The sequence below is a fragment of the Nomascus leucogenys genome, chromosome 1a, assembly GCF_006542625.1.
Source record: "Nomascus leucogenys isolate Asia chromosome 1a, Asia_NLE_v1, whole genome shotgun sequence".
NCBI classification, from domain to species: Eukaryota; Metazoa; Chordata; class Mammalia; order Primates; family Hylobatidae; genus Nomascus; species Nomascus leucogenys.
The window spans coordinates 42,168,874-42,184,181 of record NC_044381.1 but is presented as its reverse complement, the minus strand read 5'-3'; the positions used below and the strand labels follow the sequence as shown (position 1 = coordinate 42,184,181).

At 52.4% G+C, this 15,308-nt stretch overlaps 2 pseudogenes; both read left to right on the top strand.

Annotated features, from left to right (window-relative positions):
* The first annotated feature begins 330 nt into the window (after positions 1-330).
* Positions 331-5,817, top strand: LOC115835447 (annotated as a pseudogene).
* Positions 5,818-14,068: 8,251 nt separating this feature from the next.
* LOC100585923 lies at positions 14,069-15,039 on the top strand (annotated as a pseudogene).
* Positions 15,040-15,308: the final 269 nt, after the last annotated feature.

Genomic DNA, 15,308 nt, shown 5'->3' with positions numbered 1-15,308 from the left:
CTGTTGGAACAGAACTATTTTTAAAGGAAAGGAATGAAATCGAACGTTTGGTGAAAGAGTGAGCTAAGAAGGCAGAAGACCAAGTGCAGATGTTTCGAGGTGGGAAAATGCGGGTGAGGCAGGAGAGTGTGAGTGATGCAGCTGCGGAAGTCCTGACTTAGGCTCAGTGGTGGCGATGGTGAGCTGAGAAGTCATCATACCTGAGACATCAGTGAAAGACAGGATTGGCTGCTGTAGGATGAGAGCAAAAGGGGGATCAAGGGTGCCCCCAGGTCTTTAGCCTGAACCCTAAGTGAATGCAATGACCATTTTTGAAGGTGGAGAGATTAAATGAGGAACAGGTTTGGGCTCGCAGGCCTTTGCCTTGGCTCCTGTGGGAATGTGAGAAGCTGTACCTGCTGCTTGCAGTGCTTTGAACACCGCTCTGCTTTGGTTCTGGACCTGTGCTCCTGCTCCTCATGCTCCAGGACCCTGAGGCTGTGTCCCCAGGGGCTGCCTTGCTCCAGAGTCCCCAGGAAGCTGGTTAAATGCTCGGTCCTGGGGCCCTGGTACCTGCACTTTAACCCTTGCTCCCAGGTCATTCTGTGTGCACACTGTCTCTGTCAGCTCAGGCTCTGCCGTAACAAATCCCGCAGACTGGGTGCTTTATCAAGACACATTCATGTCTGCCAGTTCCAGAGGCCAGACGTCCGAGATCAAGGTGACAGCAGATTGGGTGTCTGGTCAGGGCCCTCTTCCTGGCTGGAGAGAGCTGCCTCTGGCTGTGTCCTCTTGTGGGTGAGAGGAAGAGCCCTGGCGTCTCCTCCTGCCCTTATCAGGGCTCAGATTCCATGACTGGGACCCACGCTCATAACCTGCTCTAACCCTGATTGCCTCCAAATACCGAAACACTGGCGCTGAGGGCTTCAGCACAGGAATGTTGGGGACACACATGTTCTACTCATAGTACTGAGTTCACTTCTCAGTATCGTAACACTGAGGACTCGAGGGGCAGTTGGAGAGGCCACTCAGTAGCTTATGTTGATGTTTGACCTTGGGGGTGTGTACTGGGGCCTGAGGAGTCCACATGGGGGAGAACAGAACAGGGACAGATGGCAGGACAGGTCTGGGGAGGACAGAGGCTGGGTGTTGGGACCAGGTGGGCTCAGGATGGAGGGTGGGCTTATAGACTGGGACTGACTGCACTGGTTTACAGCCCAGTTCTCCGATCCCTGGCCCGGTAGTAGCCCACCATGACACTGAAGGAAGGACTGTGGAGGGCCATGCGGGAATGGCAGCACACGACCAACTTTGACAGGATGATCTTCTAAGAGATGGCGGAAAAGTGAGTCTGGGGTCCTGGGGACAGGGTCTGCATAGCAAGGTGAGAGTGAATGACAGAGGACCGGTGGCCGTGGTGTCTTCTCAGCGTGGAACATGAGGAGGGTGTGGACAAACACAAGAGGCTCTGGGCCCCTGGCTTCCTCAGGAAGCTGCTCCTGCCACCTAGAGTGCTCTGGGGTCTCTGTCCTGCCCTCTTGGGAAGCACCCCCTGCCTGGCCTGGGGCCAACCCCTGCCTTGACACTGGAGGTGATGGCAGGAGGAGCCAGCATCGCAGCCCAAAGGGGGTCACCTGCAGCTGTGGGGATGGGGAGAAGGAGTGCTAGCAACTAAAGACAGAGTGGGGGGCAGGCTCCTCACAGCAGTGGCCGGAAGTCGGTTTTTTCCCATCCCAGCCTGGCCAAGTATGGGAGGACCTGCCCTGATAATCACGTAGGTTCTTTTCTATTTTCCTAAGCGTCAGCTGGCTTGAGAAATAAAAGGACAGAGTACAAGAGAGAAATTTTAAAGCTGGGCGTAAAGGGGAGACATCACACATTGGTAGGATCTGTGATGCCCCACAAGCCACAAAAACCAGGAAGTTTTTATTAGGGATTTTCAAAAGGGGAGGGAGTGTGCGAATAGGTGTTGATGACAGACATCAAGTACTTAACAGGATAATAGAATATGACAAGGCAAGTGGAAGCAGGGCGAGATCACAGGACCACAGGACCGAGGTGAAATTAAAATTGCTAATGAAGCTTTGGACACCATTGTCATTGATAACATCTTATCAGGAGACAGGGTTTTGAGATCAACCGGTCTGACCAAAATTTATTAGGTGGGAATCTCCTCTTCATAATAAGCCTGGGAGCACCATGGAGACCGGAGTTTATTTCACCCCTGCAGTCTCGACCATGAGAGACAGGTACGCATTCTCTTTCTCAGGGACGTTCCATGCTGAGAAAAGGAATTCAGCGATATTTCTCCCATTTGATTTTGAAAGAAGAGAAATACGGCTCTGTTCTGCCTGGCTCGCCGGCTGTCAGAGTTTAAGGTTCTCTCTTATTCCCTGAACAATTGCTGTTATCCTGTTTTTTTCAGGGTGCCCACATTTCATATTGCTCAAACACACATGCTGTATAATTTGTGCAGTAAATGCAATTATCACATAGTCCTGAGGCAACATACATCCATCTCGGCTGACAGGATTAAGAGATTAAAGCAAAGACAGGCATAGGAAATCACAAGGGTATTGATTGGGGAAGTGGTAAGTGTCTATGAAATCTTTACAATTTATGTTTAGAGACTGCAGTACAGACAGACATAAGAAATTACAAAAGTATTAATTTGGGGAACTAATCAATGTCCATAAAATCTTCACAATCCAGGTTCTTCTGCCATGGCTTCAGCTGGTCCCTCCGTTTGGGGTCCCTGACTTCCCGCAATAGCCAGGGGAGACCTGAGCCCGGGACACCATGAGACCCATCTCTGGCCTGACTGCCTTTGCTTCTGGGCAGTCCCCTCCATGAAGACAGCAGCCTCAGGGGAAAGGGGCTGTCCTCTGGGCTCGGCTTTGGCTTCCTCCTGACCAGCGGTCTCCCAGGCCTCATGCCCCTGGGTTATCTTTCAGGGGCCCACAGTCCCAGCCTCAAGACTCCTGCATCTGGCCATCATCCCTGATGCCTTCTGCCATCAACCCCACCCCTGGCCAGCTGAAATGTGGAGGAGGTGTCCCCCGGGACCCTCCTGGACCTCATGGCCCTGACTTGAATCAGGAAGCCCCGTTGATGCCATGGGCTCTGCAGGGGCCGGGTGAGAGTGGGTGAGGCCAGAACTCTGGGAGCAGCTCCCTCCTGGGACTGGGAGATGGGACCCAGTGAGGGCCTGGACAGCCTGCCCGAGGCACTCCTTCCCATCCCTGCCCTCAGCTGATGCCTGGTCCTGGGGGTAGGGGGCCTGGACCCTCTCAGCACAGCCTGGGCCTCCTTCACCCCCAGGTTCCTGGAGTTTGAGTCTGAGGAGGAGATACAGATTCAGAAATCGCAGTGGATGAAGGGGCCCCAGTGCCTGCCTCCTCCAGCCCCGCCGAGGCTTGAACCTCAAGGACCCCCAGCCCCGGAGGTGGTCAAGCAGCCAGGTACAGCTTCCCACATTCCCACAAGAGCCATGGCAAAGGCCAAAGGGGCCAAGGGAGGCCACTGTCCCCACACCCCATGCTTCCCTTCAAGAGGGGGATTTGCTCCCTCCAACAAGACAGCTTCCAGGAGCATATGTTGGGTATTGACCGGGACAAGGTTCCTACTTGCTCTCTCCCCTCACCCGTCCAAAACTCCACATATGCTCTGCCCAGGAAGCAGGGATGAGTGGGGAGAGTACATGGCATTATCAGTGGCTCCAAACTTCCTCCCAAGAGATGCTGTCCCAGATGTGCCCCTCCTGCGGCATCTTCTCCAGGAGCGCTGTGGTTCAGGTGGTCCTGACCCAGCTGGAACCCACTTCACATCCCCAAGCCCTGACTTCCCCTGTGTGGTACAGGCAGGAGCAGCTGCCCTCACCACGCCCATCCTCCGCTCTGCCTCAGTGCACTTTCCCAGCAAGGCGGGCCCCAAGGCCCCAACTGCCTGCCTGCCACCACCCAGGCCCCACCAGCCAGCAGAGACCAAGGCCCACTTGCAACCACCCAGGCCCAGAGGCCAGCAGAGACCAAGGTCCCTGAGGAGATCCCCCCAGAAGTGGTGCAGGAGTATGTGGACATCATGGAGGAGCTGCTGGGTCCTCCCCTCGGGGCCACAGGGGAGCCCGAGAAACAAGAAGACGGTGAAGTGAAGCAGCCACAGGAAGAGAAGTGGATGCTCCCAGACCTGGGCCTCCTGAGCTACATTAACAAGCTGTGTTCCTAGACTTCGTCACCAAGGTGGGCTGGCCTGGAATGCTGGGGTCTGCAGGATTCCAGGGGGTGGCACTCCCAGGTCCTTGGAATCCAGTTCCTTTGCTACTCAGCAGTGTGTGTATTTCCATGGATTTGAGTGTCTGTGTGATTGTGTCCATGTATTGCTGTTTATATCTGATTTGTTACTGTGTGTCTTTGTGCGTCTGTGGGGGCATGAGTGTGGTGTATGTTACCTGTGTCTGTCTTTTCCTGTGTCTATGTGGGTCTGTGGTCTGTGTGTGTAGCTGGTGGTCGCCGTGATGTGAAACAGCCCCAGGAGGATGGGGACAGGGCCCTCCCCGCTTTCTGCCTCTCCTCTGGGTGTCCTTGGCTCCAGGTTACTCCCTGCCCAGGAAGCTCACGCCTTCTTCCTTCTGTTTCCAGGTGGAGGCAATCATTCACCCCCGATTCCTGGAAGAATTGCTTCCCCAGATCCACAGATGGATTTCTTGGCCCTAGGCCATGAGCTGGAGCAGGAGGAAGGACTCGCCCTTGCCCAGGTAGAGCAGCAGAGGAAGGGGAACCCAGGTACCCCAGGGGCAAGAGGAACCCGGCACACATGGCTCACCCGATTGTCTAACCCCCACTGCTGGGGATGCTCAGCTTCTTGGGGAGCCACTCTGGGGTGGGAACATGCAGGTTTAGAGGGAGTAGGATGGAGAGGAGCCAGGGAGGGGAGTCAGGATGCAAGCTGCAGTGAGGCCTAACGGGATGCCTGGCAGAGCCACACCATCTCCCTTTAACATAAAGCCCAGCTGCCTCAGGCTTCCCTGCCTCCCACCCAAGTGCCCTGGTCTCCACCACCCTGGGCCTTGCTCACACCTGGGGCAGCGCCAGTAAGTGCCCCTTTCCTCCCACAGCTTGTGGAGAGAAGCGCCTCCTACCCTTGAAGGAGAAACCGCGTGCAAGGGCAGCCCCTAGTCATGGCACGGCCCGGATGGACTCAAGTCCAAGTTTGCAGCTGGCCAAGGAGCAGAGAGACACGTCCCTGACTCCCAACAAGGGGTTGGCATGGAAACCTGCCCACCCCAGACGGCTGCCCGGGACCCTCAGGGACGAGGCAGAGCACGCACTGCCATGGCCAGGTCCAAAGACCCTGCTATGCTTTTGGGATGTCAGGATTCCCCCAGGCTGAGGGCTGCCCGACCAACCTCTCCTCCCCAGGACCATAGACCCACCCACCCTGGCCTGGGGACCAAGGACACCTTGGATCTCCCTGAAGGATCTCTTGTCAGGGAGTCACATGGGCTGGCTAAGGGGTCAAGTGAGGAGGAGAAGCTCCCCAGCCTGGCCTTCCTCTTGGGTTCCCAGCACAAGCTGCTGCCCTGGAGGCTACCCCAGAGAGCTCTCAGTCTTCATCTGCTCAGAGAAGAGGCCTCAGCCTAGCACCCTCTCCTGCCACCAAGTCCAAGAAGCGACCTCTCTTTGGAAGCCCATCCCCTGCTGAAGACACCGCACCCAGGGCCTGGGCTCAGGGTCTCTGGGGAGCAATCCCTGGCTTGGGGACTGGGTGGACCCTCAGTCTCAAGAGAAAGGGTCTGACCCCTTGGTCTCCAGGAGGAAAAAGCAGCATTGTAGCCAGTAGGGGCTTCCGGGCAGGCTCTCTGGTGCCAATCCCCAAAGGTGGGGCTCTGGCATCTGATGCCCCAAGGCAGTGAAAAGCTGCTTCTCCCCCAGTGCTTTGGAGACTAGGAGAGGGACAGCATGGCTGAATGGGGAGGGCAGGAAGGGAGGAGGGTAGAGGAAGACGGTGGCTGAATGAGGGCAGGAAGGGAGGGCCTGGGGGAAGGGGCTGGGGGGTGGGAAGCAGTGCCTTGGGAGCCTCATGTGTAAATGGAATAAATGTAGTTGTGTTGGAAAATGCTCTCAGGGCTGCTGCCTCTGCCCTCGGCGCTGTGCTGCTCCCTGGAGGGTGTCTGTGAGGGACAGCTGAGGAAGTGGGAGGCCAGGCACTGGGAACCCAAAGGGGCCAGCCCCACTCTTTCCTCCTGGTGTAAGGGGCCCCTTCAAATGCTCCAGGGACTGACAGATGAGGAGCAAGCAATGATCCTTCCCACCACTCACTCACAAGGCCCCACGTGCTTTAGGGAGGCTTCTCAGGGCCTCCCATCATTATCAGTATCCCTGGAAAATCCTGGGATGGAGAAAGCTGGCTGGCACTTGTTCTGCTCGGTGGGAGCTGAGAAGGCAGCCACCTGCAACATAAACATGGGGAGAGGCAGCTGCTGCTACTTAACCCTCCTCAGGAAGAGCGCACGCACTGGGCTAAGGGGAGACGTTGAGGTGACCGTCCACACGGGTGTTTGGGATATGACCGTGGGTGGGGAGCGGGGGAAGTCCCTCTGCCTGTTTCTGGGCAGGAGAGTCTTGTCCAACTAGCTGAAGCAGATTCCCTTGCTGTGGCCATAGGGACTGGCCTCAGGGGCCCTCAGGGTCCTGCATGGAGCCCCCCACAGCTATGATTCCCTTCCCATATGATGACTAAACTCATGTGGAATTGATGGAGACAGATTTACATTGGTATCTAAAACAGTTCCCTCCCAACACACCATCACCAATGGGAACAAGCATGACCAGCCCGCCAGGTGCAGGGTGGGTGTGTCTTCTGCTCACAGGGCCAGGGGGAGCTGGGGCCCAGGACGAGGGGCCGAGGGTCAGTCACCCTTCTGCCAGGCACAGACCCCAAGGGCAGAGCAGGGACTGCTAGGGATGTGGCACTGGCTGTCTGAGAAGTGCCCTGGGAGTCGGGGGCCAGGTGTTCCCTGAAGGGAGACTTCCGGAATCTATGAGTGAGATGAGGACTCCATCAGGAGAGGGACTGAGGCTGGGGAGGATGCTCTGCTCTTTCCCAGGTTGTCCCGTCCTCCCCATCTCTACTCAACTCCCCTGACCCCATGGGCCAACCTCTGACCCCCTTGCCCCTAACCCACCTCTTAGAATCTCAGATCCCAGCATGGACAGGACCTGGCACCTGCCCTAGTTCCCTCCTGGCCAACACCTTCTCCAGTCTGAGTTCTGATTCTTCCCCCAGGGCCCTTGTTGGCTCAGAACCACTGTGACTGCCAGGGCACTGGTCCCAGCACTGCCTGCCTGCAGAGCTGTGGTCATGGCGCTGGGGGCTGGCCCAGCAGCAGAGGCTGGTGGGGCAAAGCTGCCCGGTACATGGTGGCCTGGCCCCTCGGCCAAGTGACAAAGGGAGCCATGTTTGGGTCCTCTCTGGCCCCATCTGCCCACAGAACACAGCAGTCAGCTGGACAGATGCCCCTCTGCCCTGTCCCTTCTGCTCGTGGGCAGTGTCAGAGGCCTACCATCCTCTGTGGCCTTTGGGAAGGAGTTTATCTTTGCAGGGCTTCCCCAGTTCAGTGCACATCAGGCCCTTGGGGAAAAAGCGAGGAGTGAAGAGTCACTGGTGAGTGATGTGGGCAGCTCCCATGACTCCTCTACATTGAGGGCCATCCTTAGGAGATAAGGTAGCACTGCCCCTTTGCAGGATTTAGGAATGTGAAGTGAGCCATGTTTGAAGGTAACGTGGTCAATACTCTGGCATGTGTGAGTGCTCAGCCAACTTCCTCATCTAAGGGTGAAAGTGACACCTTGGGGCTTCTGCTGGTTATCCCACTGGCTATTGTCTACCCCACTGTCCCTGTGCTTGTTTTGGCTGAGCCATTCCCACGAGGCAGAACCTGTGCTTCCTCCACCTCTGTGTCCCACCTGAGCCCTACAATCTGCCCCTAAACGGGCACAGTGGGGCTGACTGGGGAGCTCTGATAGACTGAACACACGTCCCCCCCAGTTCCTGTGTGGAAGCCCTAATCCCCAACGTGATGGTATTTGGAGATGGGGCCTTTGGAAGTTATTCAGGGTTAGAAAACACCATGAGGGTGGGGCCCTAATGATGGGATTAGGGCCCTGGTAAGCAGCAGAGACCCCAGAGCTCTGTACCTGACATGAAGACACAGTGAGAAGGCAGCTGTCTGCAAGCTAGGAAGAGAGCCCTCACCAGAACCTCACCACACTGGGACACTAATCTCGGACTTCTAGCCTCCAGACTGTGACAAATACATTTCTTTTTTTTTTTTTTTTTTTTTTGAGACAGAGTCTGGCTCTGTCCCCCAGGCTGGAGTGCAGTGGCACCATCTCGGCTCACTGCAAGCTCTGCCTCCCGGGTTCATGCCATTCTCCTGCCTCAGCCTCCCAAGTAGCTGGGACTACAGGCGCCCGCCACCACGCCCTGCTAATTTTTTTGTATTTTTAGTAGAGACAGGGTTTCACTATGTTGGCCAGGATGGTCTTGAACTCCTGACCTTGTGATCCGCCCACCTCGGCCTCCCAAAGTGCTAGGATTACAGGCTTGAGCCACCGCGCCCGGCCACATTTCTTTTTTTAATACGCACCACCACCCCAAAGTCTAGGGCACTTTGTCCTAGCAGCCCTATGTGACTAGGACAAGGTCCATAATCTCAAGAACTTCCTTCCTGACTGGTATCTGGAAACTGCATCAGAGCCACGGGAAAGAAAGGCTCAGCCCTTTGCGACTGTCAGCATACCTCCACCCCAAGTGCAGCGTATCACACATGAACCAGGAGAGCCTGGGACGCAGGGAAAGGGAATCTGTAAATACTCATGATGTCGTCGCATCCACGCTTGGGTAAGCCATGCAGCTTGCTCACAGCAGGTGCTGGGGGGGTGCTGAGGCTCTCGGTGGGCTTGGCCTCCCTGCTCACACAGCAGGTCACTCTCTGGGCGCCAGTGCGGCTGGGGCGGCCCCGGGCAGGTTTGCCTCCAGAAACCACTCCCTTAACCACTGGACAACAGATTGCTGAAGAAGCCATGGCCTCCTGGGAAACTCCGTCTGACATTGTGAGCAAAGCCGGCCCCCGTTAGTGAACATGCTGTGCTTTCTGACAGCTACCAGAATGGACTTGATCCAGGTGGCTGCACTTTCGTAGCTGCACTTTGATTCTAACTTCAGCGTCGCATGATGCCCTATGAATGGAACATACAATATGTGTCTTTCACACCTGTCTTCTTTCACTTAGAGTATTTCCAAGGTCATCCATGATTTTAGTATGTATCATTACATCAAACCTTTTTATTGCTGAATAATATTCCATTAATGGATATACTAAAATTTATCCATTTATCAGTTAAGAACATTTGGGTTGTTTTCACTTTTTGGCTACTGTGAATAATCCTTCTAAGAACATTTGTGTACAAGGTATTCTGGGGATGCATGTTTCCATTTCTCATGGCTATATACCTAAGAGTGAAATTGATGGGCCGTATGGAAACTCTATGTTTAACCATTTCAGAAGGTGCCGGACTGTTTCCAGTGTAGAGGAACTATTTTATATACCCACTAGTTGTGTGAGGGTCCCAGCATCTCTCCATATTCCTGCCAACATTTATTATCAACTCTCTTTTTGATAAAGTCGTCCTAGTGGTTCTGAAGTTGCATCTTGTCATAGTTTGCATTTGTGTTTCCCTGATGTTGAACCTCTTTCATGTACCTAATGCCTGTGCCCTCCAGAAAAAAGGACAAAAACAGTGACTAAACAAGTTCATTTGGACTGGAGTGTTTGAGAGAGAACCCTGGACAGCAGGGAAGAGACAGAAAACCTGAGGGTCAAGGAAACTGTTAGGGGTGGTCAAATAAACAGGAAAGCAAAATACCCTGCTTCTACCACACAATCTTCCTAGTCGGGATCAGCTGCGAACAAGGCGGCCATTTCCTCAGTGGGAAAAAGGTAAGCAAACAAACTCCAGCAGTCCCATTAACATTGTGGACACCTGCATTCTTTGTTGCTGGGAACTCCTAGAAGTGCCCACAGATTCTCAGCTCCGTTTAGGGAGCTGCTTGGTGTACACAGGGCTATACTGCCCTGGAGGAGGAGCCCACATACAGCACCATCTAGAAAGCCAAGCCATAGCTGAGTATATTCTGCTCCACCAACTAGTGGTCACTGCTTCCTTCCATCCCAGAGGCTACCCTGTCATTACAACAGGATTCTCCAGGAAAGCAGCTATTGCTCTCTATGTCCTAGAAACAAACTCTCCAAGAGGTTTGCCTTCCACATCCTAGCGACTGCAACACTCTTAACTGTGGGCTTATTTCTCGTGCCATTGGTGTGCTCACCAACTGGGCCTGTTGCTTCCAGGAGATCCCCATGTCAAGCCTGCAGACCCAGCCCCAGTAATCCACAGCCAGGTGAGTGTTTCCAGGGGAGTCCCATCTCAAACTGGTGAACCAACCCCTGTGACTCAGTAACACACTCACTAGCTAGGCATGCAGCTTCCTGAGACCGCTGCCTTCCCCAACAACCCCCAATCCGGAGCAGAAAAACAAACTGCACATGCTCCTGCAGCCTAGGTCACCAAGGCACTCACAAGTACCACCAAAATGGATAATAGCAAAAGAAAAAAAAAGGCAAGAGAAAAGCACAGATATTACACTACTGTGTCCTCCTGGAACTAAAGCAGATGCAGCCCATCCAACTGACACACTAAGACACATCTCCAGGTGAAAGTCTTTCTCTACATAAGCCACTCTATACAATTAGAACAGGTGACCATGTCAACAGTCTCATAAACATAAACATAGGAGACAAAGATGAAAATGCAACGAAACTTGACACCACCAAAGGTGCACCATAATTCTTCACAAAGTTTCCCTAAATAAATGGAAATTTTCAAATTGCCTTAAAAGGAATTTGAAGTATAGATCTTAAGACAATTCAATGAGATACAAGAGAATACAGATAGAAATCCTAATCAAATAATAAAAAAAAGCCATAACCTGAATGAGAAATTCAACAAAGATACAGATATTAAAGAAAACAAACCAACAGAAACCTTAGGAATGAAGTACTGAATGAATGAAATAAAAAGTACAACTGAGAACTTCAATGGCACACTAGATCAAACGAAAGAGAGAATTTCTGAACTTGCAGACAGGATTTTTGAAATAACCCAGCGTGACGGAAAAAAGGAGAAAAAAAAGAAAAAAAAAGAAAGAAAGCCTATGAGACTTGTGCCATGACATTAAGATAACAAATTTTTGCAATATAGAAGAGAAACAGAGAGAAGAGACAAAGACACAGAAAACTTATTTAACAAAACAATAGCTGAAAATCTCCCAATTCTTGGGAGAGATATGGACATCCAGTTCCATGAAGCTTAAAGGGGTCCCATACATATTCAACCCAAAAAGGCCTTTTCTAAGGCACATTATAATCAATTTGTCAAAAGTGAAACACAAAGAAATACTTCTAAACTTAGCAAGAGAGAAGCATCAAATCACAAGTAAGCAAGTCTCCTTTAGACTATCTGGAGTTTTCACAGCAGAAACCTTGAAGGCTAGGAGAGATTAGGATGATATATTCAAAGTGATAATGAGAAATCAGTCAGCAAAGAGTACTGTACTTAGCATAGCTACCCATCACAAATTAAAGAAATAAAGTCTTTCCCAGACAAGCAAATGCTTATGGACTTTGTCACCATAAGACCAGCCTGACAAGAAATGCTTAAAGGAATGCTTCAATCACAAGTGAAAGAACAGTAACTACTAATGCAAAAACACAGGACACTATCAACCTGTTAAAAGTAAATTCACATACAAATTGAGAATTCTACATTACTGAAATGATGCTTTAGAATCTTTCAAATCACACTTGAGAAAGTTTAACATCAAAATAGTCAAAAAATTTATATCTACAATGAGTTCTTAATACCCAATACAGAACAATATAAATTAAGGCAAAAAAGTGCAAATTTTGTGCATTGACGGGATGTGTGGGGAGTACAGCATGTTTGTGTGTGATCAAAATTTTTATCAGCTTTAGTCTATCATAACTATAAGTTTTTAAATGTAAGCTACAGAGTAACCCAAGAGAAAAAAATTACACCAGATATGTCAATGAAATAAAGGAATCAAAGCTTATCAGTACAGAAACCAAACCATGAAGGCAACAATAAAAGAAACAAAAGATCTACAAAACAACCAGAAAACAATTAACAAAATGACAGAAGTTAACTTCTTGCCTTTTAATAGTATCTTTGAATATAGATGGTTTCAATTCTCCAGTAAAAAGATGTAGAGTGGCCAAATGGTTTTTCATATGTTTCCCTAGTCCAGACACCCAAGAGTATGTCCTTCTCTGGGCATAAGAAAATCTAGAGTTATATTTAGGGTATCATAATCTGTGGTGAAGAGTGGACCGAGCTGGCACGCTCACAATGACCAAATTATGTTTGTCACATTTTAATGCAATATATTGACCCACCATTAACTTGTAAATAAATAATGTACTTGCTTTCTAGACACATTCTAGGAAGACCACAGAAACTGACTTTTATCCATATGGAATAATCCACTGGCAAATTTCTTTTAGGATAGACCAAAGCTCATCTAGAACATAATCTTTACATACTTAGATCCTTCCCATCAGACGAGAAAGAACATCTGGGCTGAAAGGCTCCATTAGAAGAGCAATGTGGGATGGTGCTGTGCTGACAACTGGTAGTCCCTGCCCTACATCTTTGTAGAGGACTGTAGCCCAGAGCATGCCATGGTCAATTATATGTCGAAGTGAAGACCTCCTTCTAGGTGTGCATGTCCTTATTACAGATATGCCACGGTGCTAAGTACCTCCAGACTACAGGAAAAAATAAGAATAGATGCTGTATCCATGATCATGAGGCACACAGGCCAGAGCGCCAGCTATGGAATCACACAACCTGGGTTCAAAGCCTGGCTGGACCATGACCACTTGGATGACCTAAGGAATGGTCTCAGGCAAATTCGTAAAAAGAAGTGGAAACCCTGCCTGCCAGGGAGGGATGTGGTAAGAGGCAGCACCCAGTCAGATCAGGGCACCACGTTCTCTCTTTGGAAACCTGTGGAGCAAGGCTGGTGGCCCTCGAGGCCACAGTGGCCATGGAGAGGCTCCAGGCGGCATAGAGGCACTGGAGAGGACCCGAGGGGGAGCCTAGCGGGATCTGGCTGGTCCTGTGCTCTGCTTCCAGCAGGTTCTGGCCCTGTAACCCAGGGCACAGGGACAGCCAAGACAGGGCCACTGGCTGCCAGCCAGCACCTGGGCCAGGTGCCAGGCGAGAAGGGCTCTGGCAGATCAGCCCCGCACCCCCAACAGCCCCACAGGGGGCCCATCCAGGGCCACACACCTGCCACCAGGAGCGGGATGTCCCTGAGGCTGGAGTCCAGCTGGACCGGTGGAGGGGTCTCAATCTTTGCCCTTTGACTCCTCTTGTAGGCACCCTCGCTAAGCTCCTAAGTAGTCCTCTACACCCTGGCTCTGTCACCAGCCCCATGGTGATGTCATCAACTCCCAGGTGCCCAGTGTGCACCTGGCCACAGAGAAGTGGGTGACTTAAGAGTATCCTCTCCGCTTCTGACCCTTAGTTTCGTCTGTGCACAACTCACTCAAAATGGGCAACTCACTAAAGAATATTTTGTTCCTGGTTCCACTGGAGGTCCCGGCCACGCCATCGGCAACGTGCTCTTCTAAGCGTATTTTGTTCCTGGTTCCGCGGCAGGTCCCGGCCACGCCATCGGCAAGGTTCTCGTCTAAGAGTATTTTGTTCCTGGTTCCGCCGCAGGTCCCGGCCATGCCATCGGCAACGTGCTCTTCTAAGCGTATTTTGTTCCTGGTTCCACTGCAGGTCCCGGCCACGCCATCGGCAACCTGCTCGTCTTGTCCGTGAGGCCTTCCCAGCTGGCCGGGCTCACCCCACAGCTCTTGCACCTGTGCCTGCCCTGGGAGCCTTGGGCACTCCTCTTCAACCGTCAGCTACATCTTGGGCCTTCTTTTCCACTCAGGTGGGATGGCGCCCCTATGAGGCTGTGTCTTATCCCTCGGAACACGGGCACCCCACAGAGGGTCCCGCCTCCTGTGGTCTGGAGCCCCCCCTCAAGGAAGAAACCCGTGCTGTCTGCTCGCAACTCCATGATGTTTGGACACCTCAGCCCCGTGAGGATCCCTCCTCTCAGAGGCAAGTTTAACCTCCAACTTCCTTCATTAGATGAGCAGGTGATCCCAGCCAGGCTCCCCAAGACGGAGGTGAGGGCAGAAGAGCCCAAAGCAGCAACGGAGGTGAAAGACCAGGTAGAGACCCTGGGGCAGGAGAACAATAAAAGGGGCCCCTGTAGCAATGGGGAAGCAGCCTCCACCTCTAGGCCCCTGGAGACTCAGGGAAACCTCACTTCCTCCTGGTACAATCCCAGGCCCTTGGAGGGAAATGTCCACCTCAAGAGCTTGACAGAAAAGAACCAGACTGACAAGGCCCAGGTGCATGCAGTGAGTTTCTACCCCAAGGGTCATGCAGTTGCCAGTTCACACAGCCCTGCTGGAAGTATCCTTCCCCCTTTGGGAAGCCTGACTCAGTTCCAACAGTGCTCCCTGCCCCAGTTCCGAGCTGCTCCCTGTGGCCAGAGAAGGCAGCCTTGAAGGTGCTGGGAAAAGACCACTTGCCCAGCTCTCCAGGCTTGCTGATGGTGGGGGAGGACATGCAGCCCAGGGATCCTGCAACTGTTGGATCAAGTAGGTCTTCTCCACCCAGAGCTGCTGGCCACAGGTCCCGAAAGTCCCGTAAAAGAAAACCGTCAGGGCGACTGCTGCAGCTGCAACCGACCTCTCACCTGAAAATGAGGTGGGATAGAGACGAGCGGCCCCCACCGGCTAAGCTTCCCTGTCTATCTCCTGAAGCACTGTTGGTGGATCAGGCTTCCCAAACAGAAGGACGCCTCCAACAGGGCAAAATGGATAAGAACATGGGGGTGTTGATTTTCTAAAACAAGATGGCCGAATAGGAACAGCTCCAGTCTACAGCTCCCAGCATGAGCGACGCAGAAGACGGGTGATTTCTGCATTTCCATCTGAGGTACTGGGTTCATCTCACTAGGGAGTGCCAGACAGTGGGTGCAGCGCACCGTGTGAGAGCTGAAGCAGGGCAAGGCATTGCCTCACTTGGGAAGCACAAGGGGTCAGGGAGTTCCCTTTCCTAGTCAAAGAAAGGGGTGACAGATGGCACCTGCAAAATTGGGTCACGCCCACCCTAATA